We start from the raw sequence: 27,522 nt of genomic DNA on the forward strand, positions 1-27,522 counted from the left end.
TCAAAAAAATCTTACAACACTTTTTCCATTATTTAAAGTTTATAATTTGGCTGGTATCTAAATGAGATCGACTTTTTTTTAAGTAAAAGGCACTATTAGAGCCTAAAATTTCATACGATTGATATTTTTCCAAAAAAGAAGTTTTGCATTCTTGGCAAATTAAAAATATTTCATTCTCTAATTCAAAAAAAAATTTATAATATGCAAAATTGTATTATTTGATTTTACGTAGTAATTTTTTTCATACAACACTCCTTTGTAACTTACACTTGAAGTTACATAACCGGTTCTAAAAGGTGTACATAAATTTTGATAAAATTCAAGTTCTGTAAGATCTATTGGTAGAACATTTCTGCATTGTACATGATCGTTTTCAAAAAAATTACTTTCTAATATATTAGAGCAGAATTAGAAACAATACTTATTTGCCAGAGTCAGCGGAATATTTTTACGAGATGTTATATTATTGGCGTATTTTTTAAATTCCTTCGAACCTAAAACACCACAAAAATTAAGTGGGCCAAGTTCTTTGATAGAGTTTATGTAGTGAATCATAAAATGGTGTTTTGGCTTTAGCTTCTCTCTAAAGCCTGTAATATAAAATGTGTGAGGATCGGCAATTAAAGAACGTAGTTCATGTAAAATAATATCACTAAATTCCTCAGCCATTATAATATCAACAATTTTAATAAATGTTATTAAAAATTTATATACTAAATCAAATTTCTCTACTAAGTCGCCAATAATTAGTAAAATAGTATTCGAAAAAAGTTTCATTTCCGAAGCGTTCATTTTGATGTTATTTGTCTTAATTTGAGCCCTTGTAATGGGATTACTTAAACTTCTTACGTGAGCTGGTTCGTAAGCAAACAATTGTTTTCTATAGTTAAACGCACGCTAAAGTAATCTAGAACCTTTGTAATATTATATCTCGCTACTCCTAAAAACACTTTGTGCATCAAAACACAAGCTTTATTATCTGTTACATGAACAAGTAAGGAATGCTAAGATCGGGGGTAACCGAACATCACATACTCAGCTGAGAGCTTTGGAGAAAAAATAAGGGAAAATCACCATTTAGCACAATTAACCTAGGGTAACCCTGGAATGTGTTTGTATGGCATGGGTTTCAAATGGAAGGTATTAAAGATTATTTTAAAAATGAGTGGTCCATAGTTCTATAGGTGGACGCCATTTCAGGATATCGCCATAAAGGTGGACCAGGGGTGACTCTAGAATATGTGTTGTACGAAATGGGTATCAAATGAAAGGTATTAATGAGTATTTTAAAAGGGAGTGGGCCTTAGTTATATAGGTGGACGCCTTTTCTAGATATCGCCACAAAGGTGGACCAGGGGTGACTCTAGAATGTGTTAGTACGATATGGGTATCAAATGAAAGGTGTTAATGAGTATTATAAAAGGGAGTGAGCCCACTACGTTTTAAATAATCATTAACACCTTTCATTTGATACCCATATCGTACAAACACATTATAGAGTCACCCCTGGTCCACCTTTATGGCGATATCTCGAAAAGGCGTCCACCTATAGGCCATAAAGGCCATTAGGCCATTAGTTCTATAGGTGGACGCCTTTTTGAAACATCGCCATAAGAGTGGACCAGGGGTGATTCTAGAATGTGTTTGTACGATATGGGTATCAAATTAAAGGTATTGATGAGGGTTTCAAAGCTCCCCATTGGGTTAAGTGGTCAGAATATACCCGCGGTAGGTACGCCTGTCGTAAGAGGCGACTAAAATACCAGATTCAAGGGGTTGTGTACCGCAACCCTTCAGGTTGCCAGCGCAATATATAGCTTCTCCAAACCCCATTGTCAACCTCACCTATCCGCGGCGAATCCTGTTTCACTAAAAGACGAGGCTCTGGCGCTCCATGATGGAAGTTGGGGGTGGGGAGAGAGGGATGGCCTGAAGTTTTAACGTGGTCATATAAATCGTTCCCGAGATGGTCGGCCTAGCACAATGGTGCTGTGTTATCAGCGTACCGGATCTGTATCCGGCAAAGGATCATCACATCGATAACACTCCCCAAAGCCTTCGGGGAACATCCTTATCGCTACAACAACAACAACAGCGTTTTAAAAGGGAGTGGCACTTAGTTGTATATGTGAAGGCGTTTTCGAGATATCGACCAAAATGTGGACCAGGGTGACCCAGAACATCATCCGTCGGGTACCGCTAATTTATTTATATATGTAATACCAGGAACAGTATTCCTGCCAAGATTCCTAGGGCGTTTGATTTCCCCCTGCAAACTTTTGTCATTTTCTTCTACTTAATATGGTAGGTGTTACACCCATTTTACAAAGTTTTTCCTAAAGTTATATTTCGCGTCAATAAAACAATCCAATTACCGTACAATGTTTCATCCCTTTTTTCGTATTTGGTATAGAATTATGGTATATTTTTCATTTTTCATAATTTTCGATATCGAAAAAGTGGGCGTGGTCATAGTCGGATTTCGTTCATTTTTTATACCAAGATAAAGTGAGTTCAAGTAAGCACGTGAACTAAGTTCATTAAAGATATGTCGATTTTTGCTCAAGTTATCGTGTTAACGGCCATGCGGAAGGACAGACGGACGACTGTGTATAAAAACTGGGCGTGGCATCAACCGATTCCGCCCATTTTCACAGAAAACAGTTAACGTCATAAAATCTATGCCCCTACCAAATTTCAAAAGGATTGGTAAATTTTTGTTCGATTTATGGCATTAATAGTATTCTAGACAAATTAAATAAAAAAGGGCGGAGCCACGCCCATTTTGAAATTTTCTTTTAATTTTGTACTTTGTTGCACCATATCATTACTGGAGTTGAATGTTGACATAAGTTACTTATATTCTGTAGACATTAAATTTCTTGTTAAAATTTGACTTAAAAAAAAAAATTTTGTTTTAAAGTGGGCGTGTTCGTAATCCGATTTTGCTAATTTTTCCTTAGCACACATATAGTAATAGGAGTAACGTTCTTGCCAAATTTCATCATGATATCTTCAACGACTGCCAAATTACAGCTTGCAAAACTTTGAAATTAACTTCTTTTAAAAGTGGGCGGTGCCACGCCTATTGTGTAAAATTTTATTAATTTTCTATTCTGTGTCATAAGGTCAACCCACCTACCAAGTTTCATCGCTTTAGTCGTCTTTGGTAATGAATTATGGCACTTTTTCGGTTTTCCGAAATTTTCGATATCGAAAAAGTGGGCGTGGTTATGGTCCGATTTCGTTCATTTTAAATAGAGATTTGAGATGGGTGCCCAGGAAACTACATACCAAATATTTATCAAGATACCTCAAAATTTACAACAGAATGTCGTGGCACAACAACAGAATGTCGTAGAGGTTAGACGTGTTTTGTGAGCGCAGAGTTTGAAAAATAAATACACTCGAAAATAAAAATAAACAAGTAAGGAAGGCTAAGTTCGGGTGTAACCGAACATTACATACTCAGTAGAGAGCTATGGAGACAAAATAAGGAAAATCACCATGTAGGAAAATGAACCTAGGGTTGTATGACATGTGTGTCAAATGGAAGGTATTAAAGAGTATTTTAAGAGGAGTAGGCCATAGTTCTATGGATGGACGCCATTTAGGGATATCGCCATAAAGGTGGACCAGGGCTGACTCTAGAATTTGTTTGTACGATATGGGTTCAAATGAAAGCTGTTAATGAGTATTTTGAAAAGGAGTGATCCTTAGTTCCATAGGTGGACGCCGTTTCGAGATATCGCCATAAAGGTGGACCAGGGGTGTCTCTAGAATGTGTTTGTACGATATGGGAATCAAATGAAAGGTGTTACTGAGCATTTTAAGAGGGAGTGGGCATTAGGTCTATAGGTGGACGCCTTTTCGAGATATCGCCATTAGGGTGGGCCAGGGGTGACTCTAGAATGTTTGTACGATATGGGTATCAAACGAAAAGTGTTACTGAGCATTTTAAGAGGGAGTGGGCATTAGGTCTATAGGTGGACGCCTGTTCGAAATGTCGCCATTAGGGTGGGCCAGGGGTGACTCTAGAATGTGTTTGTATGATATGGGTATCAAATGAAAGATGGTAATGAGTATTTTAAAAGGGAGTAATCCTTAGTTCTATAGGTGGACGCCTTTTCGAGATATCGCCATAAGGTGGACCAAGGGGGACTCTAGAATGTTTGTACGATATGGATATCAAACGAAAGGTGTTACTGAGCATTTTAAGAGGGAGTGGGCATGAGGTCTATAGGTGGACGCCTTTTCGAGATATCGTCATTAGGGTGGGCCAGGGGTGACTCTAGAATGTGTTTGTACGATATGGGTATCAAACGAAAGGTGTTACTGAGCATTTTAAGAGGGAGTGGGCATTCGGTCTATAGGTGGACGCCTTTTCGAGATATCGCCATTAGGGTGGGCCAGGGGTGACTCTAGAATGTTTGCACGATATGGGTATCAAACGAAAGGTGTTACTGAGCATTTTAAGAGGGAGTGGGCATTAGGTCTATAGGTGGACGCCTTTTCGAAATATCGCCATTAGGGTGGGCCAGGGGTGACTCTAGAATGTGTTTGTACGATATGGGTATCAAATGATAGGTGGTAATGAGTATTTTAAAAGGGAGTAATCCTTAGTTCTATAGGTGGACGCCTTTTCGAGATATCGCCATAAAGGTGGACCAAGGGTGACTCTAGAATGTTTGTACGATATGGGTATCAAACGAAAGGTGTTACTGAGCATTTTAAGAGGGAGTGGGCATTAGGTCTATAGGTGGACGCCTTTTCGAGATATCGCCATTAGGGTGGGCCAGGGTGACTCTAGAATGTGTTTGTACGATATGGGTATCAAATGAAAGGTGGTAATGAGTATTTTAAAAGGGAGTAATCCTTAGTTCTATAGGTGGGCGCCTTTTCGAGATATCGCCATAAAGGTGGACCAAGGGTTACTCTAGAATGTTTGTACGATATGGGTATCAAACGAAAGGTGTTACTGAGCATTTTAAGAGGGAGTGGGCATTAGGTCTATAGGTGGACGCCTTTTCGAGATATCGCCATTAGGCTGGGCCAGGGGTGACTCTAGAATGTTTGTACGATATGGGTATCAAACGAAAGGTGTTACTGAGCATTTTAAGAGGGAGTGGGCATTAGGTTTATAGGTGGACGCCTTTTCGAGATATCGCCATTAGGGTGGGCCAGGGGTGACTCTAGAATGTTTGTACGATATGGGTATCAAACGAAAGGTGTTACTGAGCATTTTAAGAGGGAGTGGGCATTAGGTCTATAGGTGGACGCCTTTTCGAGATATCGCCATTAGGGTGGGCCAGGGGTGACTCTAGAATGTTTGTACGATATGGGTATCAAACGAAAGGTGTTACTAAGCATTTTAAGAGGGAGTGGACATTAGGTCTATAGGTGGACGCCTTTTCGAGATATTGCCATTAGGGTGGGCCAGGGGTGACTCTAGAATGTTTGTACGATATGGGTATCAAACGAAAGGTGTTACTGAGCATTTTAAGAGGGAGTGGGCATTAGGTCTATAGGTGGACGCGTTTTCGAGATATCGCCATTAGGGTGGGCCAGGGTGACTATAGAATGTGTTTGTACGATATGGGTATCAAATGAAAGGTGGTAATGAGTATTTTAAAAGGGATTAATCCTTAGTTCTATAGGTGGACGCCTTTTCGAGATATCGCCATAAAGGTGGACCAAGGGTGACTCTAGAATGTTTGTAAGATATGGGTATCAAACGAAAGGTGTTACTGAGCATTTTAAGAGGGAGTGGGCATTAGGTCTATAGGTGGACGCCTTTTCGAGATATCGCCATTAGGGTGGGCCAGGGGTGACTCTAGAATGTTTGTACGATATGGGTATCAAACGAAAGGTGTTACTGAGTATTTTAAGAGGGAGTGGGCATTAGGTCTATAGGTGGACGCCTTTTCGAGATATCGCCATTAGGGTGGGCCAGGGGTGACTCTAGCATGTTTGTACGATATGGGTATCAAACGAAAGGTGTTACTGAGCATTTTAAGAGGGAGTGGGCATTAGGTCTATAGGTGGACGCCTTTTCGAGATATCGCCATTAGGGTGGGCCAGGGGTGACTCTAGAATGTTTGTACGATATGGGTATCAAACGAAAGGTGTTACTGAGCATTTTAAGAGGGAGTGGGCATTAGGTCTCTAGGTGTACGCCTTTTCGAGATATCGCCACTAGGGTGGGCCAGGGGTGACTCTAGAATGTTTGTACGATATGGGTATCAACCGAAAGGTGTTACTGAGCATTTTAAGAGGGAGTGGGCATTAGGTCTATAGGTGGACGCCTTTTCGAGATATCGCCATTAGGGTGGGCCAGGGGTGACTCTAGAATGTTTGTACGATATGGGTATCAAACGAAAGGTGTTACTGAGCATTTTAAGAGGGAGTGGGCATTAGGTCTATATGTGGCCTCCTTTTCGAAATATCGCCATAAACGTGGACCAGGGGTGACTCTAGAATGTGTTTGTACGATATGGGTATCAAATGAAAGGTGTTAATGAGGGTTTTAAAAGGGAGTGGCCCTTAGTTGTATATGTGAAGGCGTTCTCGCGATATCGACCAAAATGTGGACCAGGTGATCCAGAAAATCATCTGTCGGGTACTGCTAATTTATTTATATATGCAATACCACTAACAGTATTCCTGCCAATATTCCAAGGGCTTTTGATTTCGCCCTGCAAAACTTTTTCATTTTCTTCTACTTAATATGGTAGGTGTCACACCCATTTTACCAAGTTTTTTTCCAAAGTTATATTTTGCGTCAATAGACCAATACAATTACGATGTTTTATCCCTTTTTTCGTATTTGGCATATAATTATAGCATTTTTTTCATTTTTCGTAATTTTCGATATCGAAAAAGTTGGCGTGGTCATAGTCGGATTTCGGCCATTTTTTACGCCAATACGAAGTGAGTTCAGATAAGTACGTGAACTGAGTTTAGTAAAGATATATCGATTTTTGTTCAAGTTATCGTGTTAACGGCCGAGCGGAAGGACAGACGGTCGACTGTGTATAAAAACTGGGCGTGGCTTCAACCGATATCGCCCTTTTTCACAGAAAACCGTTATCGTCCTATCGTCCTAGAATCTAAGCCTCTACCTAATTTCACAAGGATTGGTAAATTTTTTTTCGACTTATGGCATTAAAAGACAAATTAAATGAAAAAGGGCGGAGCCACGCCCATTTTGAAATTTTCTTTTATTTTTGTATTTTGTTGCATCATATCATTACTGGACTATAAAATGATGGATAAACTTTATGGCCTGCCTTGATGCTCCACTTCCAAGTCGTTTTGTACCTATGAGTCGTCGACTTGCAATCTACGTAGTATGCTAAAGCTTCTACATTGCTCAAGCATATTGCATCTGGCTCACATGTCATCTTTGTTCCGGATATTTGAGTGGTTTCCTGTGACTTTTTTATAATGTTAGCAACATTTCTGTTGCCGGACATACGCGTTGATACTTCTGCCGCATAAAGTAACTCACCAGGACTTCTAGATTGCAAGAGGTCATCCACTCGACGCCGTTTGGTTTTTTCACTGCAGCTAACAAAGTCCTTTCGTCTTCGGGGGCCGAGGTTACCTGAAGAAGTGGTTGGCTGGTCTGTTAGCAACTTTGAATACACCGTTATTGTAAATGTGAAGTCTGGACCCGAAAGTCACTTCGAGTTTTTATTCAAAAATCGCTCCTTATGTCTTCCAGAAGTGTTCCACTTTTGATCCAGCTTCGACGAATATGCCGCTATTTGTAAGCTTAAACTTTTTATCGAATACTCGGCTGCTTCGCTTAAATCGTACTTAAGTACAACAAAACTCAATAATTCTTTATATCTGGTTTCCTTCGAATGTTGAACCCAAATGTCAAAAAACTCCGTTCTTGGTACGGTTATAACGAAACTGCTTTGTGTTGTTGATTTTCCGACAGGATGAATAGTTGATGATTGTTGTGCTGCCATCTTAAGTGTCGTTGATCGTTCTGATTTGTTATCAGTTGTGCAGTATTTATATTACATTCAGGTATTGGCGTAGATGCTAACAAATGGGGTTGTTTTGTGTAGCGTTCCAGTGTGGTTATACCTGCATTAGGATTGCTTTGTACGTACCTGTTTTTATGCCTTGGTGACTGGTGCGGTAGTTTGTGGCAGGTTGAAGTCAGTGATCTTCGCCTTTTTGCTTTTGGTATGCTCTTGTTGACCTTGCGCGTTTATTTTTGTGTGTTTTCTGGCTACGTGTTTGTTCCCTGTACCTGGGAATTGGTTTTGCCGTTTGTAGATCAGCTTTAAAGGTTTAAATATCTCGTCGGAGCTGGTACGTACATACATCCTATTTTATATGTAGAGATAACTAAATCTACAAAAAAAATAATTAAAAATAGATGTGCAAAGAATTCGCAATGAATATTTCTTTTAACTCTTAGAGAATACTTGCGGCTATAAAATATGTAAAATTTAGCCCGGATGTCCGCGGATGTATGTAACTTGTTTGTCCCTAAATTTAACAAGTAAGGAAGGCTAAGTTCGGGTGTAACCGAACATTACATACTCAGTTGAGAGCTATGGAGACAAAATAAGGAAAATCACCATGTAGGAAAATGAACCTAGGGTAACCTTGGAATGTGGTTGTATGACATGTGTATCAAATGGAAGGTATTAAAGAGTATTTTAAGAGAGAGTAGGCCATAGTTCTATGGATGGACGCCATTTAGGAATATCGCCATAAAGGTGGACCAGGGGTGACTCTAGAATGTGTTTGTAGGATATGGGTATCAAATGAAAGGTGGTAATGAGTATTTTAAAAGGGAATGGGCTTTAGTTCTATAGGTGAACGCCTTTTCGAGAAATCGCCATAAAGGTGGACCAGGGGTGACTCTAGAATATGTTTGTACGATATGGGTATCAAAGGAAAGCTGTTAATGAGTATTTTGAAAAGGAGTGATCGTTAGTCCATAGGTGGCCGCCGTTTCGAGATATCGCCATAAAGGTGGACCAGGGGTGTCTCTAGAATGTGTTTGTACGATATGGGAATCAAATGAAAGGTGTTACTGAGCATTTTAAGAGGGAGTGGGCATTAGGTCTATAGGTGGACGCCTTTTCGAGATATTGCCATTAGGGTGGGCCAGGGGTGACTCTAGAATGTTTGTACGATATGGGTATAAAACGAAAAGTGTTACTGAGCATTTTAAGAGGGAGTGGGCAATAGGTCTATAGGTGGACGCCTTTTCGAAATGTCGCCATTAGGGTGGGCCAGGGGTGACTCTAGAATGTGTTTGTATGATATGGGTATCAAATGAAAGATGGTAATGAGTATCTTAAAAGGGAGTAATCCTTAGTTCTATAGGTGGACGCCTTTTCGATATATCGCCATAAAGGTGGACCAAGGGTGACTCTAGAATGTTTGTACGATATGGGTATCAAACGAAAGGTGTTACTGAGCCTTTTAAGAGGGAGTGGGCATTAGGTCTATAAGTGGACGCCTTTTCGAGATATCGTCATTAGGGTGGGCCAGGGGTGACTCTAGAATGTGTTTGTACGATATGGGTATCAAACGAAAGGTGTTACTGAGCATTTTAAGAGGGAGTGGGCATTAGGTCTATAGGTGGACGTCTTTTCGAGATATCGCCATTAGTGTGGGCCAGGGGTGACTCTATAATGTTTGTGCGATATGGGTATCAAACGAAAGGTGTTACTGAGCATTTTAAGAGGGAGTGGGCATTAGGTCTATAGGTGGACGCCTTTTCGAGATATCGCCATTACGGTGGGCCAGGGGTGACTCTAGAATGTGTTTGTACGATATGGGTATCAAATGAAAGGTGGTAATGAGTATTTTAAAAGGGAGTAATCCTTAGTTCTATATGTGGACGCCTTTTCGAGATATCGCCATAAAGGTGGACCAAGGGTGACTCTAGAATGTTTGTACGATATGGGTATCAAACGAAAGGTGTTACTGAGCATTTTAAGAGGGAGTGGGCATTAGGTCTATAGGTGGACGCCTTTTCGAGATATCGCCATAAAGGTGGACCAAGGGTGACTCTAGAATGTTTGTACGATATGGGTATCAAACGAAAGGTGTGACTGAGCATTTTAAGAGGGAGTGGGCATTAGGTCTATAGGTGGACGCCATTTCGAGATATCGCCATTAGGGTGGGCCAGGGGGACTCTAGAATGTTTGTACGATATGGGTATCAAACGAAATGTGTTACTGAGCATTTTAAGAGGGAGTGGGCATTAGGTCTATAGGTGGCCTTTTCGAGACATCGCCAATAGGGTGGGCCAGGGGTGACTCTAGAATGTTTGTACGATATGGGTATCAAACGAAAGGTGTTACTGAGCATTTTAAGAGGGAGTGGATATTAGGTAATAGGTGGACGCCTTTTCGAGATATCGCCATTAGGGTGGGCCAGAGGTGACTCTAGAATGTTTGTACGATATGGGTATCAAACGAAAGGTGTTACTGAGCATTTTAAGAGGGAGTGGGCATTAGGTCTATAGGTGGACGCCTTTTCGAGATATCGCCATTAGGGTGGGCCAGGGGTGACTCTAGAATGTGTTTGTACGATATGGATATCAAATTAAAGGTATTAATGAGGGTTTTAAAAGCGAGTGGCCCTTAGATGTATATGTGAAGGTGTTCTCGCGATATCGACCAAAATGTGGACCAGGTGATCCAGAAAATCATCTGTCGGGTACTGCTAATTTATTTATATATGCAATACCACTAACAGTATTCCTGCCAAGATTCCAAGGGCTGTTGATTTTGCCTTGTAGAACTTTTTCATTTTCTTCTACTTAATATGGTAGGTGTCACACCCATTTTACAAAATTTTTTCCAAAGTTATATTTTGCGTCAATAAACCAATCCAGTTACCATGTTTCATCCCTTTTTTCGTATTTGGTATAGAATTATGGCATTTTTTTCATTTTTCGTAATTTTCGATATCGATAAAGTGGGCGTGGTTATGGTCGGATTTCGGCTATTTTTTATACCGAGATAAAGTGAGTTCAGATAAGTAGGTGGGCTAAGTTTAGTAAAGATATATCGGTTTTTGCTCAAGTTATTGTGTTAATAGCCGAGCGGAAGGACAGACGGTGGACTGTGTATAAAAACTGGGCGTGGCTTCCACCGATTTCGCCCATTTTCACAGAGAACAGTTACCGTCATAGAATCTATGTACCTACCAAATTTGAGAAGGATTGGTAAATTTTTGTTCGACTTATGGCATTAAAAGTATTCTAGACAAACTAAATGAAAATGGGCGGAGCCACGCCCATTTTGAAATTTTCTTTTATTTTTGTATTTTGTTGCATCATATCATTACAGGAGTTGAATTTTGACTTAATTTACTTATATACAGTAAAGATATTAAATTTTTTGTTAAAATTTGAATTAAAAAAAATTTTTTTTTAAAAAGTGGGCGTGTTCTTCATCCAATGTTGCTAATTTTTATTTAGCACATATATAGTAATAGTAGCAGCGTTCCTGCCAAATTTCATCATGATATCTTCAACGACTGCCAAATTACAGCTTGCAAAACTTTTAAATTACCTTCTTGTAAAAGTGAGCGGTGCCACGCCCATTGTCCAAAATCTTACTAATTTTCTATTCTGCGTCGTAACGTCAACCCATCTGCCAAGTTTCATCGCTTTAATTGCCTTTGGCAATGAATTATCGCATTTTTTCGGTTTTTCGAAATTTTCGATATCGAAAAAGTGGGCGTGGTTATAGTCCGATATCGTTCATTTTAAATAGCGATCTGAGATGAGTGCCCAGGAATCTACATACCAAATTTCATCAAGATAGCTCAAAATTTACTCAAGTTATCGTGTTAACGGACGGACGGACGGACGGACGGACGGACGGACATGGCTCAATCAAATTTTTTTTCGATCCTGATTATTTTGATATATGGAAGTCTATATCTATCTCGATTCCTTTATATATGTACAACCAACCGTTATCCAATCAAACTTAATATACTCTGTGAGCTCTGCTCAACTGAGTATAAAAATATAGAGAAAAAATACCTTTTCTTCTTAATAACGAATGTTAAATATATTGAAAATACTCTAATTGTGAAAGAATTACCATTAAAAAATTTTACTTACCTTCGAGCTTAGATTCCATCAAAAAAATTATATAAAAGTGTTCACTTAAAAGAAATATGAAACTTAATATTCAACAAGAATTTTGCAAATTAATCAATGCATTTTACGGCCACTCCTGCCTTCTTACTTCAATTACTCAATATATATGAGCAGAAATATCAAAAAAAGCAAAAATCCCGTTATTTTGTTTTTTTTCTTTCATTTCTCATTACACTTTTCTTGGAATAAGAACTTTGTTTTTGTCCAGCTAGCTTGTTCTACACGAAACACTGTGCTTTGGTGTAAAATCTATAAATTGTTATTACTCAATATAAATATTCTCCTAAATCAATAATTTTTGGTACCTGGCTCATACAGATCGAGATCTAAACAATTTCGGAAAAACGATCGGTGGTGCTCTCCGTCTCCTCCCGCCATTCGCCCTCCTTCAATTGTTTTTATTAGCACGCTTTTATTACCTTTACCTGTATGTTTCTTTGTAACTTTTCATTCGCTCCAACGTGCTTGCTGCCTTATTAACATGGTTTCATAGTTAGCTTCACCTTATTTGTAATCCCGTTAGGGTCATATCGAGACCTTTCCGGGATCATTTCTGGATGGTTTTCGGGATCCGTCCGGGATCCCGTCGGGGTTATTTTGGGACATTTTCGGGACTATTCCGGGATCATTTCGGGCCTATTTCGCGATATTTTGGGGTACCATCCAGCATCATTTCTGGATGGGTTTCGGGATCCGTCCGGCATCCCGTCGGGGTATTTTCGGAATCATTTGCGTACCTTTGAGAGATAAATTCTTGATTGTTTTCGGGGTCATTTTGGGATTTCGGGATCCGACCGGGATCCCGTCGGGGCCATTTTGGGGCTATTTGGGGACCATTTGGGGTTCCTACCGGCATCATTTCTGGATGGCTTTCGGTATCCGTCCAGGATTCCGTCGGGGTCATTTCGGGACTTTTTCGGGATCATTTGAGGTCCCTACCGGCATCATTTCTGGATGGTTTTCGCGATCCGTCCGGCATCCTGTCAGGGTCATTTCTGGACTATTAGGGGATCATTTGGGGAATTTTCCGGCATCATTTCTGGACAATTTGCGGAATCCGTCCGGATTCCCGTGGGGTCATTTCGGGATTATTTCGGGATCATTTGGGGTACCTTCCGGCATCATTTCTAGATGGTTTTCGTGATCCCGACGGGGTTATTTCGGGACTTTTTCGGGATCATTTGGGGTATTTTCCGGCATCATTTCTAGATAGTTTTCGGAATCCGTCTGGATTCCTGTCGGGGTCATTTCGGGACTTTTTCTGGACTATTTCGGGATCCTTTGGGGACCCTTGCGGCATCATTTCTGGATGGTTTTCGTGATCCGTACGGGATTTTGTCAGGGTCATTTCGGGACTATTAGGGGATAATTTGGGGAATTTTCCGGCATCATTTCTGAACAGTTTTCGGAATCCGTCCGGATTCCCGTCGAGGTCATTTCGGGATCTTTTGGGGTACCTTCCGGCATCATTTCTAGATGGTTTTCGGGATCCGTCCGTAATCCCGTCGGGGTCATTTCGGGAATTTTTCTCGACTAATACGGGATCATTTGGGGACCCTTTCGGTATCATTTCTGCATGGTTTTCGGGATCCGTACGGGATCCCATCAGGGTCATTTCGGATATATTAGGGGAGCATTTGGGGACCTTTCCGACATCATTTCTGGACAGTTTTCGGAATCCGTCCGGATTCTCGTGGGGGTCATTTCGGGACTATTCCGGGATCATTTGGGGTACCTTCCGGCATCATTTTTTTTTTTTTTTATCATTCAATTCAATTCAATTTTATTTCTAAAATATTAGTACAGTAAGATTTACATCTGTTTTTGCACAACAGAAAAATAACATTCAGATCCAGAAATAAGTTAAAAATAGTTTACGATAAATTAACCATAAATTAAATTAAGTCAATCAATAAGTATATTAAAACACGTAACAAAAAATAAGTACACAGTACATTATGTAAATGGTTCAAATTGGTATAAAGTATTTATATAAGACATCCGTGAAGTTACTTTCGTTCAATTTGCTTTTTATGCCAGCCGGTATTGAATTCCAAATTCTAACAGCATTGATGAAAAACATTCTAGTAGAGTTCTTAAGGCTTAAATATGGCAACATGAGGTTAAGGCAGCGCTCTGATTGTGGAAAGATAAGTTTTTCATAAAGATATTTTGGAGTCTTCGTATACATTAAACGAAATAGAAATATACAGTTTCTGGCTTTTAAATAAGCAGCGATGTCACATCCCAGTAGCGATGTTCTCCATGCAGATATGTGGTCAAACCTACGTATTCCATATACATAACGCGTAATTTCATTAAATGCAATATCAACTTTATGCGCCGACTGAGAGTCAAGCTTGCTATATACTAGTTCAGAGTAGGTTAGGGTAGGCAAAATAATTTGACGGGCAAGCCTCTTTCGAATATGAATTGGAGTAAACGGTGCTGACTGCCTCAGGTTACGTAGAGTACCATACACTTTGCCTACAGCTGAACTTATGTGGTTTACACAAGTTAAATTTGTGTTAATAATGAAGCCCAAGTTGGTGATTTTTTCAACTATTTCAAGATAGTTGTTGTTTAAATTAATATTAGGAATACTAGTAAGATTTATTTTATTTTTGAAAACTGGTAAGACATACGACTTACTTGAGTTAAGTTGAAGGCCATTTCGTGTAGACCATCGTGATATAGCTAGTAAATCCTCATTCAGCTTTACCGCTATTGCATTAATAGTATCAAAACGACCAGATAGGTACAGCTGAACGTCATCAGCATATGAATGCATACTTACATGCCGACAGGCTAAAAATATATCATTTATAAATACACTAAAATGTAGTGGACCCAGAATGGACCCTTGAGGAACGCCACAAGTTATGGTTTTGATCGCTGATGACACTTCGCCAATCTTGACTCTTTGACACCTATCCGTTAAGTAACTCCTCATTAGACAAATAGCAGCCCTACCAAATCCATAATAATACGTAAGCTTAGAGCAAAGTAATATATGATCAACAGAGTCGAACGCTTTAGAGAAGTCAAGTAAACATAGGAGGGATATTTCACCTTTGTCATAAGCCATACCCAAGTCGTCCATAATTTTAACCATAACTGTTGAACAACCATGACCCGCCCTAAACCCAGATTGATAAGGGGAAAGTAGAATTTTTGCTGTAATGTGAGACGTAATTTGTTCAGCCATTATTGACTCAAAAACTTTCGACAAGACGGGAAGAACACTAATTGGACGAAAGTCACCCGGAGAACAGGCGCGATTTTTTGCAATGGGACGTACGTAGGCAATTTTCCACGAATTAGGGAAGCAAGATGTCGTCATACAATGATTAATAATGTGCGTCAGCGAGCTAACGATATAGGGCATAATCAACTTCAAAAATCTAATAGGTAAGCCATCTTCGCCAACAGCGTTAGATTTTATATTATTGAGGCATTTAGTGACATGGAGCTCCGATACAGTTGAGAATTCGAAAGGTACATCAGAGTATTTGCTAGAAGGATATGGAACAAACTGCGGTGTGGAGCTATTATTCGAAGCACTAGATAGAAACACCTCATTCAAACTATCAGCATTTAACGTACATTCTTTTGTATCCTTACATCTTATTCGAAGACTCTTAATATTGCGCCACAGCTAGCCTGAAGGAAGGGAGGGATCAAGTTTCACTCAAAATAACGTTGTTTTTCTTTCCTAACTATTAGAGTGGATTGGTTTCCCGCTGCACGAAATAAGTTCCAATTAAGTTGAGCACGGCACCTCTTCCAAGTTTTATAAGCTTTTGTACGAGCCTTCATGACTTTCTTGATTCTGGAGTTAAACCATGGACATGGGTTTAACTTCTTGCAGCGGGTTGGAACGTGCTTGTCATAAGCTGATAAAAGTGTGCCATTCAAAAATGCTAGCTTATCATTAACATCCTGGTAGTACCAACAATTATGCCAGTCTGTATTTTCCATTTCGAGGTACAATGCATTTAAATCAATCGAGCGATAGTCTCTGTACATAAAGCAACTTTCTACATAAGGGTCATTAAAGTGAATATCTAGCGTGCAGAAAATTAGATCGTGATCTGAAGTGAAAGATATTTGGTCGAACAGCAAAACGAGGGAGGGATCAGAAACAATAAAATAATCAAGAAGGCTAGAAACACAATTGTTACCGTGCCGAGTTGGTTCTACGGTGTTAACTATAGAAATACCAGAGCTAGCTACTTCATCCAGAAACATGCCACGTACTGAATCAAGCACAAGAAGGTTAATATTAAAGTCGCCGCAAATAATTATGTTATCATAGTCAACAAGCAATGGAGACAACTTTTCAAAGAACGGGCTTACAGAAACCGACTTATTAGGGTTATATACACACACTAAAAGAACTTTGCTCAAACGATCAGACAGTTCCACGCAGAGAAATTCCACACCTTCATTGTTTGACTCACAGATGTGTTTCATATTAATGTGGTTCTTATAGTAGATATATATAGATAGATAAGTCTATAATTATTTATATTTTGATTTTCAGAGCTTTAAGGCCGTTAATTAAAGACAAAAACTAAGTTTTTGCTTGTTCTCCTACGCGTTTCGATGTTTTTACATCTTCGTCAGGGAGCCTGGTTTATTTAACATAAAACAAAAATGAAAATTATTAATATTTTCACAACAACCAACATTCATCAATATTTCACTTACATTAATTTGTATAATTACACACATTAAAATATAATTTAATTGTGACTACAACAATAACAATAATAATAAATAACACAACATTCTGCACATTTAAAAAGAGCCACTGTGTCCATTGCCTCGTACACTGTAATTGATTGCAGTCGCGCAGGCGCAGTTTATGTTATCCACATCTTCTTTGAAATTCATCGTTTTGTTTACTTTTTGTTGTATGCGCAGCTCTTCTAAAGTTAATCTCTTTTTCTCCCTTCTCTCAATATCTATAATTTTCGTGTTCTCAAAATCTGCTGTATGGCCTGTGCTAGTCAGGTGCTCAGCAAGAGCTGTAGTGGTTTTTTTGTTTTTCGCGTCGGTTTTATGCTCATTTATTCTTATGTTTAACGATCTCTTCGTGGTTCCAATATATATTTTATCACATTCTTTTCCTATTGCTCCATTGCACTTTATTTCATACACTACGTCGTGTTGTTGATATTTGCTTATCTTGTCCTTTGTTTGTGTAAATATTGTGCTAAGTGTTTGGTTTGGTTTGTGTGCAATTTTTATGTTGTTGTTCTTTGTTAAGCTTTGCATTGATTTGTTGTCTGTTAGACCTGGTATGTATTTGACGCCTGTGTATATTTTCTTTTCGTTTTCAGTTCTTAAGCTTACATTATTTCGCGCATTTTTAGGTATGTTTGCCTTGGTTGTTGTAATTAATTAAAAAGTGGGCGTGTTCTTCACCCAATTTTGCAAATTTTTATTTGGCACATATATAGTAATAGTAATAACGTTCCTGCCAAATTTTATCATGATATCTTCAACGACTGCCAAATTACAACTTGCAAAACTTTTAAATTACCTTCTTGTAAAAGTGGGCGGTGCCACGCCCATTGTCCAAAATATTACTAATTTTCTATTCTGCGTCATAACGTCAACCCATCTACCAAGTTTCATCGCTTTAACCGCCTTTGGGAAGGAATTATCGCATTTTTTCGGTTTTTCGAAATTTTCGGTATCGAAAAAGTGGGCGTGGTTATAGTCCGATATCGTTCATTTTAAATAGCGATCTGGGATGAGTGCCCAGGAATCTACATACCAAATTTCATCAAGATACCTCAAAATTTACTCAAGTTATCGTGTTAACGGACAGACGGACGGACGGACGGACGGACATGGCTCAACCAAATTTTTTTTTCGATACTGATGATTTTGATATATGGAAGTCTATATCTATCTCGATTCCTTTATACCTGTACAACCAACCGTTATCCAATCAAAGTTAATATACTCTGTGAGCTCTGCTCAACTGAGTATAAAAAAGCGGAAAGGACGCATTTTGTGATTTGACAATTATAAGCGAGGCACTGTCATGGATTTGAGGTGCGGAAAATGTAAATGTGGGTCGCGGGAGGCCACTATTCCGTGCAATGGTGTATGTGGAGGCGTATTTCACATTAAATGTATTGGTTTTTCCAAGTATGAGACGGATGCCTTGTTAAAGCATTCAAACTTAAAATTTGTATGTGACGCATGCATTGATTATATTAATCGTGCGCATAATGATTACAAAGAGTTGATAAGTTTAATTAAAGATAATGAAAAAAAATGTGAAAGTATCGTGGAGGAAAAATAAGTAAAGTGAATGAAACTGTAAAGCAAATTAAAAAGATAATCACAGACCAAAATAAAGAGAGCCGGATCGAAGTAAGAGCGACTTACGCTGACAAATTAAAAGGTGGAGTGGCGGGAAAATCACTTGTCATATTGAAGCCAAAAGCAAATCAAGAAAGTTAAGTAACGAAGAAAGAAGTAAAAACAATAATTCAGCCATCAAAATTGAGTGTAGGTGTGAACGGAATAGCTAATAGACAAAACGGAGCAGTGGCAATACGATGCGAAAGCGATGAAGCAAGAAAGATATTAGTTAACGATATTAAAGAAAAAGTGAGCGAAAAATATGATATCCAATTACCATATATGAGAAAACCAAAACAATTTGAAGGATAGCTATATGAAGTGTTTAAAGATATATAAATCCCACAAAAATCCAGCGGTTCCCAATGCATTACTGGAAATAGGTTGACAGGGGTTCGAGAAAGCCATGAGTTTAAAAAAAATAACGTTGAATGGGATAGAGTGTATGAGAGTAATCATATTTTAAGATGTTTTAAGTGCTGGGGTTTTAACCACAAAGCTGCAGTATGTAAAGAAAAGGATCAAATATGTGCCAAGTGTAGTGAAAAGGGCCATACGCATCGTCACTGTACAAATAATGTGTTGAGATGTGTTAATTGTGTGAAGGCAAAAGAAAGGTTTAATCTAAGTAGATTGTGCATAAATCATGACTGCAGAGATACGTGTTGTCAATCGTTACAAAAAAAATTAAAAATTGAATCTGAAAGGATTCAGTATTAGCAACTAACGTCTAATATAAAATGTTTGTATTTGAACATTTGTGGTATCAGGGCGCATTTCAATCTACTCGCAGCCATCTCAGTTGAAGAGCAATTTGATTTTATTTGCGTAACTGAATCCCATCTTACAAATAACATACAAACCAATGAAATAGAACTCAGTGACTATAAATTAGTGAGATGTGATAGTATATCGAATCATACAGGAGGTGTAATTTTTTATGTAAGCACGCAGTCTCAATTTGAAATGATAGAAGAAATTGCAATCGGAAAAAGTATATGGTGTCTAACTATAAAAGTAACACGTAAAAATACAAATTTGACTTTGGTTGGACTGTATAGATCGCCAGACAGGCAAAACTGTCCAGAAAGGGTATTTTGTGACTTTTTCAAAGAAAAAATAGATCAATTGAGTGATGTTGCTAGTGAAACGCTAATAATGGGTGATTTTAATATAGATTGGCTAGTAAACAGCGCATACAAGCAGGACATTTTTCAAGCAGTCTCAGACAATGCGTTTACGCAAGTTGTTTCAGAACCAACTAAAGTTACGAACGCTTGCGCTACATTGATTGATTATGTAGTGACTAATATGCCTGATGTTGAAGCTACGGTGAACATGAACTATAAAATAAGTGATCACGAATCAATTGAGATAAATCTAAAAAACCGGCAAACTAATCTTGATAAAATGAAAAATTACTGTTCAAAAATTTAAATTTGATAAGGATCTTTTGATAACACAACTGCATGATACAAATTTTGAAAATATTATGAGGAGTAATAGCGGTCTAAGCGACATTGCTAGTATTTTAAGTAATAAACTAAAAGAGTCCATTGATAAAATGATCACTACTAAAATGGTTACAAAAAATAATAAAAAAAAAATATTTAAGTTAAATGGTTTTATTGAAAACAATACTTACATGAAATAATAATAATACGAAAAGCTAGAAAATAATTAGATAGGTCTTAGGTACTAGTCATCACACTCCTTATCAATCTAGGGCGTTGATCAGACAATTAAATAAAAGCGTTTTTTCTTATTATTGCATTGTCATCGGGTTCTGAACTATATTCCAAGTTTCAAGCTTGTATCTTATCGGGAAGTTACTTAAATTTCAATTACAAGATCCGTTCACAACGGCCGTGCGGCCTGCCTGTCAACTCAAGCTAAATAAAACCGTTTAAAAAGACGAAGAAAACGCTAAGTCTCATATAACGGAAGCAGTTGCGGTAGCAAGTCCAGTGCGACTGATGAGGATCAAAAACAGAATTCCCACACCACCAAATGCGCTACCTAGGAAATACACTCCCGAAGAAGCTTTGGCGCTGTTTATAGATCTCGGTTTAACGAAGAAAAAATATATTATATTGCGTAAGTCATTATTGCAACGTAATGCCGATATTTTACGTGGATAACAAAAAAATTACTCAAGCCAAGAAAGAAGCAGTTCCTCTAAGTCCCAAAATAACCGAAGTATCAGCTGAAATTGAGCTACAAAACCCAATGGATCATACGTCTACACGACTCCTTCAAAGTTTTACTGAAGAAAAGTTGAAATCACTGCGAAAGGAGCTAGCATTGATAACTAAGTGGGGCTGTGATGGATCATCAGGACAAAGCGCATATAAACAAAGAATAAATGTAGACGGTGAAACAGTTACAGACAGTAATATGTTTATGGCTTCTATTGTTCCATTATGACTAAAAGATGAAGCTTCAAAATATTGGAAAAATCCACGTCCGTCATCAACTATATTGTGCCGCCCGATATTATTTATATACGAGAAGGAGTCTTCGGAACTCATAAAAGCTACAGTGAGTGATATAAAAAATCAAATTGCCAAATTAGAACCAACCATAATTGAAATTGAAGAGGGGAATGTCATTACAATAAAGCATGATTTTCTTCTAACAATGGTCGATGGAAAAGTTTTGAACTTAACCCTTTCAACGATTAGCTCTCTGATGGATCGGGTGCTTCGGGATATTCATACCTGGGCATCAAATGTCGGGTTGAAAGTCAATGCGGATAAGACGGATATGGTCTTGTTTACAAAGAGGTACAAGGTCCCAAATTGGATCAGGCCTAAGTTAGGAGGAGTGACCCTATATGAGAAACCTTGCACAAAGTATCTAAGAATCAACCTAGACAGTAAACTGTCATGGAAGCTCAACGTGGAGGAGAGGCGGGAAGAAGGCTTCAACGGCACTGCATGCCTATAAAATAATGCTGGGGCCAATCGCCCTTTTTTCTCATTGGGTTTTTACAGCGATTGTAAGCCCTATTCTATACTATGGAGTTCTTGTTTGGTGGAAAGCAACATACCTCAAAAATTTAGAGGGGGTATGCAGACTATCGATGCTTAGCATTACGGGAGCCCTGAAAACAACGCCGACAGCTGCACTGTATGCCATTCTGCACATTTCACCTGTAGACCTGGTAGCAAAGAACATAGCGTTAACAACTCCAACCAGGCTCGGTGACTCGGGGCAGCTTGAGCGCCGACCATACGGCCATAGCAGTATAGCGTCATCAATCACAAGACGAACAGACTACCTCATTCCCTATCTGCGCTTCGAGGGATATCTTAAGGCCACAATTGTAGTGGACGGTTGGCGCAAGGGTGCGCAAATGGCGGACGAGGCGATACATGTGTACACAGATTGTTCCAAAGTAGTTGAAGGAGTAGGGTCTGCGGTATACTGTGCTGATCCGGAAATAAACATATCCTATAGGCTGCCGGATTTCTGTAGCGTTTTCCAAGCGGAAATAGTAGCCGTAACCAAAGCTGTAGAAACCCTGAAAGAAAATAGCCCAAGCTGCAATCGTGTCAACTTTTATATTGACAGTCAACCAGCAATTAAGGCAATAATCTCGCATACCACAGCATCTAAATGCGTGTTAGAGTGTAAGCAGTTCCTGGAGAGAATCGGGACAGGGAGAAGCATACATTTATATTGGGTCCCAGGGCATATGGGAATATATGTGAATGAAAAAGCGGATGAATTAGCTAAACAGGGCGCATCCCTTGAAGCTTGCTCCGTAGATGTCCCAATTAGACTGGGCGAAATTAAACAAAGGCGAGAGGTGCACATGATCGACCAAGCAGGAGAGGCGTGGGTTCAAGCGTGGGGCTGTAAAGTGTCGAAGATTATGTGCAGGTCTTACAACCTTAGGCTAACAAAGTTGCTTCTATCACTAAAAATAGAGGACTGTAGACAGGCTAAAACTCCAGCTATTAGAAGTGATACAGCTGTCAGATCTAGAAGCAGCAAGTGGTTTAAATCCTAGGAAGCTTATAGTATTTGCCAAGAGGACGGAGTTATTTTATAACATAGGTCCTGGTGTTTGATAGGGTTTTTCAGTTTGGTCGTTAAAACAAACTTCTGGTAACACTACGGACTTATTCAGTCTATGTGAGGTCCTCATGGACCGGCCAGTTCAACCTAGCCTAACCTTCTGTTTTGTTTACAACTAATATATCTATATTATTACTACCATTATAATTATTTGTTTTCAATAAAAAGTCCATAAGGGCATTTACGCAGCAATAAATAACCTTATTTTCTATTATATCATCCTCCATACACTAATATTGGGCCAAAATGGGTTTGCATTAACATTTTCTATAACATTGGATGTATATTGGTTGTAGAGCAACCTTGACTTGCTGTGTCCATTATAATGGACCACCCACAAAAAAGTAACCCGAGCAGGTAAAAATCAAATGTCATTTTTGTATATCTTCTGAGGTCCAAAGTGGTGGGAATATTGCCCTAAAAAAATTATTTCACTGCTAGTTTGGTTTAGCCATTGAAAGGGTTAATAACAAATACGAAATCTACAATGAAATGTCCAATTTGTAAGAAGAGTCAAAAGGACTTTGAAAATCTTGATGATTCAATAACTGACTAACTAAATTATAAGTATGCAATATCTCCTTTGCATGCTAGGATAAGATATATGGAATTTGTTTTGAAGCTGGCTTATACACTACCACAACAAGGATAAGTTTCGGCGAAAATACAACATGTAAGGAGAAACAAGACAGGAGAAAAATAATAATTCAGGATGCATTCTATAAAGAGATTGGCCTCAGAGTTGACTGTCCAAAGTATGGATACGGAAATACAAATGATGGTAACCCTTCAAGAAGATTTTTTGAAAACGATGAAGTGACTGCTCGCATTACAGGAGTTGATAGAGATATTGTGAAAAAATTGGGAGTAATTTTAAATATTTTAAACTGCCATGAACCAGTTAAAGGACCCAAATTTGGAGAATATGCATCTAAAACTACAGAGTTGCTGCACCAAAAGTATCCTGAGAAGAAACTTACACCAAAGGTACATAAAATTTTAGCACATGGAAAAGATTTAATAGAGTACCAGTGCTTACCATTAGGAGAATTGTCTGAAGAAGCTCAAGAATCTAAGAACAAGGACTACAAAAGATATAGATGTATGAACACCTGCAAAGTATCACGAGTTAGACAAAACGAAGACCTTTTCAACATGTTAGCTATCTCTTCTGATCCAGTCATATCATCTATGAGGTATGTAAGAACACAAAAAGATCTTACAGATACGTATAGCTCAGAAAGGGTTGCTTTGTTAGATATATGTTCCAGTGACGACGACTATGTTAAGATAAAATAAGTTTCTCACATCTTATCACAACAATGAAAAAGGAATTTACTAATCAATTGTGTTACTTTATTGAAAAATAAGATATCTATGTACAAGTTAATTTTTTATTTCAAATAAAAGAATTAATTAATTTAGTAATTTATAAATATATACTTTTCGTTATTGCATTTCTCTAAAGTTTATCAAATTTATTTTAAGGCTTAGGCATTTCGCCTTCAAACGAGTATTACATTTTTATACAAATCAATACGTCTATCTAGTTTGGTACAAATTGGTAAAGCGGTTACTAAGATCAAACTTTTTAGCATAAATGGGCAGTGCCACTCCCCTTTTCCAAAATTCGTTGGCTGTTTAATCTTTAGCTCAAATAAAATTTCATTGAGCCACTTTCAATAACTTTTAGTTATTAATAAAATACATATTTGGCTTGTAAATTAAAAAAAAAACATGTAAAATTTTACGATGAATTTTGAAGCACCTTGTTATTGTGGCACCAAAAACGGACATTTGAGTTTTATAAGGGTATTGCCATTTAAAAGAAACAAAACGTCTTTCGCTTTTGGTAGTTATTGATTACGTGACTACTTAGATACAACTTTTTATCATAAGTAGGGAGTGCCACGCTATCTTATCAAAATCATGAGTTTATCTTATTTAATGCTTAAATACGTCATTATAAGACAAATCTCATTTTATTTTTTTTAAAGCACCCTGTGTCTGTGACAAACTTCAAATAATTAGCTTTCATTTGCATTTTAAATTTTTAAAATATCTTCATTGGTTCAAAAGTTATGATTTTTGCAAAGAAAAAACTCAAAAGGCGCCACTGTGCGTCGATGCTTCAACAACTGGATGTGGTGCTATTTTGAGTTAAGAACTTCAAGGCAGTGATTTACCAATTTAATAAAGCCGAACAGAAAAAAACCCATTATAGAATTAGAACTCTTGGCTATTCACTTTACAATAAAGCAATTTCGACCATACGTTTATAGCACCCATTTCATTGTAAAATCAGACCATAGAGCACTAGTATACTTATTCAACATGAAAAAACCCACTTCAAAACTTTCCAGAATTAGGCTAAAATTAGCGGACTATAACTTTACTATAGTTTACGTAAAGGGTAAATCAAATGTTGGCGCTGAGGAATTATCACGCATTACAAAACAGCACCTCATCGTAGAATCGTGATAGAATCGTGCCCAAATACCTTACGCATTCGTTTTAAAAGCGCGAGCATTTGTCGCCGCAAACACGCGGCATTTTTAAATTAACACTGGAAAACTTTTAACCGAAATGCGGAGCGCTGTTGAAGCAACTACTTCCGCATTTGTTTTGACAGTGAAAGTATTTGCGGTTAACAGTGTTTGCTGTTAAACTAAATGCGATCGCATTTGTTCTTTTATGGTTCACACCCCCACCCCCAAACTCACCACACTTCTCAATGGACCAGAGATGGGCATATTGCACTAATTTTCGAGTGCAATCACACATTATAGTTTTGTTACTACGAGTAAACTCAGAATTTAAGCAATATGCGCGAAATAAAAATTGGTATCTGAATTAACTTTTCAATGAAAATCTTATTAATTTAACATAAAGATAAATACATACTGTAACGAATTTACTTGCAAATCCTCTTATTTGCCCTTTGGCTAAGTTCGTATCACTCAACTGTTGAATAAATAACTCCAATATTGAATAATGGAAAAATGGCCTTTATTAAAGTACTTCACAATAACACTTATACTTTGCAACTAGCTGGCTTAATAACCAAACTGATAGCTTAAATGAACCTGATATATTGCCCGACAGATAGCGTGCTTAATTGAAACTGCTCATAGCGCCTCTACCGCTGATGCTTTTATACTCTGTGACTTCCTCGTGGCATCTTCTAGGCGCTTCCAGAATTATTTAGTTAGTTATAAATTTCTCAGCTACAACTACAGATGTATAATTCTTATAGCTTCTCTCATACCCCATGCGCTTGTGTGTGTGAGCGACACTTCAACAATCACAATTGCATACCCTTAGGAGCATTTCAGATAAGATATCTGCATGTGCTTGTGCGTTGCTCTCAGCTGAGTGTACCTACATATGTGTAGACTTAATGATTGATTCGTTTATGTAGATACATAATGATGGATATATGGATGTGCATGCAAGTCGCTGCTTAGCATCGGCTTAGAGATGGTAGCACCCCTTAGTTTTGCTAATATTCGTAACACTGCCCTCCACCAAATGTCCCGATCAGACAAATCTCCCGATCTAAACGCCGCTAGCATCTCCAAATGTACCACTCTTCTACTCCGTGGTTTCCCAATTGTTTGTATGCGGTAGATGGTGTCATTGATCTTCTTCACAACTTTGTACGGGCCTTCCCAACTGCACTGAAATTTGGATGGAACACCTTTCTGCCGGTGAGGGTTGTATAAGAGTACCAAATCTCCCGCCAAGAAACCTTTCGAATTATTGTTCTCATCGTACCTGTGTTTCATCGTACTACTCAATACCCTGGTTCGTTCCTTCACACTCTGTTGTTTGGCCAATGAACTACTCCTAGAGCTTGCGCTGGACGGATTTGCCTTGCATAATCAGTATCGTTCCGACGCTTCACAACAGTAGTGTGCTCTGGCTTGAAACCAGCCTTGCATTCTTTCTGCGAAATTCTTTCCTTCGTTTTAGTACGTGCGTTAGGGCTTTTTAATGCCAGTGTTTCTCTCACAGATACCTTCGCTTTTTATTTTTTTGGCCCATTCGTTCCACCAACCCTTGCCCGATCTGCTGCCTTTGACTTTTGCAGTTTTTGTCGAAACTCTTTCACCAGCACTCGATTACTGCTGAACTCTTCTTCCAAACTGCAGATAAGTGGCACATCCTGGATCTCATAGCGCATAATTTTTCTTGGCATATCGCTCCTGATGTCTTGGTCAACTAAGAAGTCCAATCCCAATATGACTTCATCAATGATCTCCGCCACAACGAATTTGTGTAGAACCATGACCTTCGCAATTAGAACTTACATATCACTTCTCCCTGGACTTGGTTATATTCGCCTGTGACCATACGCAACCTTGCTCCAGGTAACAGTTTTACTCTCCTGTTGACTAAATTAGATCGAATCAAAGAATGAGATGCGCCCGTATCTACAGTCAGTACACGCTCCTTGCCATCCACATTCCCTCTGACGGTAAGACTGCTTGATTTCCTTCCAATTTGCGACACAGATATCACAGGACATTCAATAGCTGGAGCTAGCTCTCGATTTTTACATCTGGCCCGCTCTTGCTCATCTCCTCCAGCTTTTCGTTTACGGCCACCCAAGTTGGAACTACCAGGACCAAGATCGGAATGACGTGCAATGTGACTGGGCTTCCCGCATTTGACGCATTTGATAACTCATTAACTCCGCTTTTGCGATCCTTTCAGCGCCTCCAGTATTGCGTCTACCCACTCTGGCCTTTCTACTTCCACACGGCGTGCTTTGGAAACTGGCTTACACAGAAGCTACGCTGTTTCCTGAATCAGAGCTTGTGAAACCGTTTCTGCGAATGTTAGCTTTGGGTTTGCATATGTAGCCCGTTTCGTTTCCACA

At 38.6% G+C, this 27,522-nt stretch overlaps 1 pseudogene; it reads right to left on the reverse strand.

Moving 5' to 3' along the window:
- Window positions 1–26,928, reverse strand: LOC137241740 (uncharacterized; annotated as a pseudogene).
- Between the last annotated feature and the right edge of the window lie 594 nt (window positions 26,929–27,522).

Source organism: Eurosta solidaginis, chromosome 2, assembly GCF_040869045.1.
Source record: "Eurosta solidaginis isolate ZX-2024a chromosome 2, ASM4086904v1, whole genome shotgun sequence".
NCBI classification, from domain to species: Eukaryota; Metazoa; Arthropoda; class Insecta; order Diptera; family Tephritidae; genus Eurosta; species Eurosta solidaginis.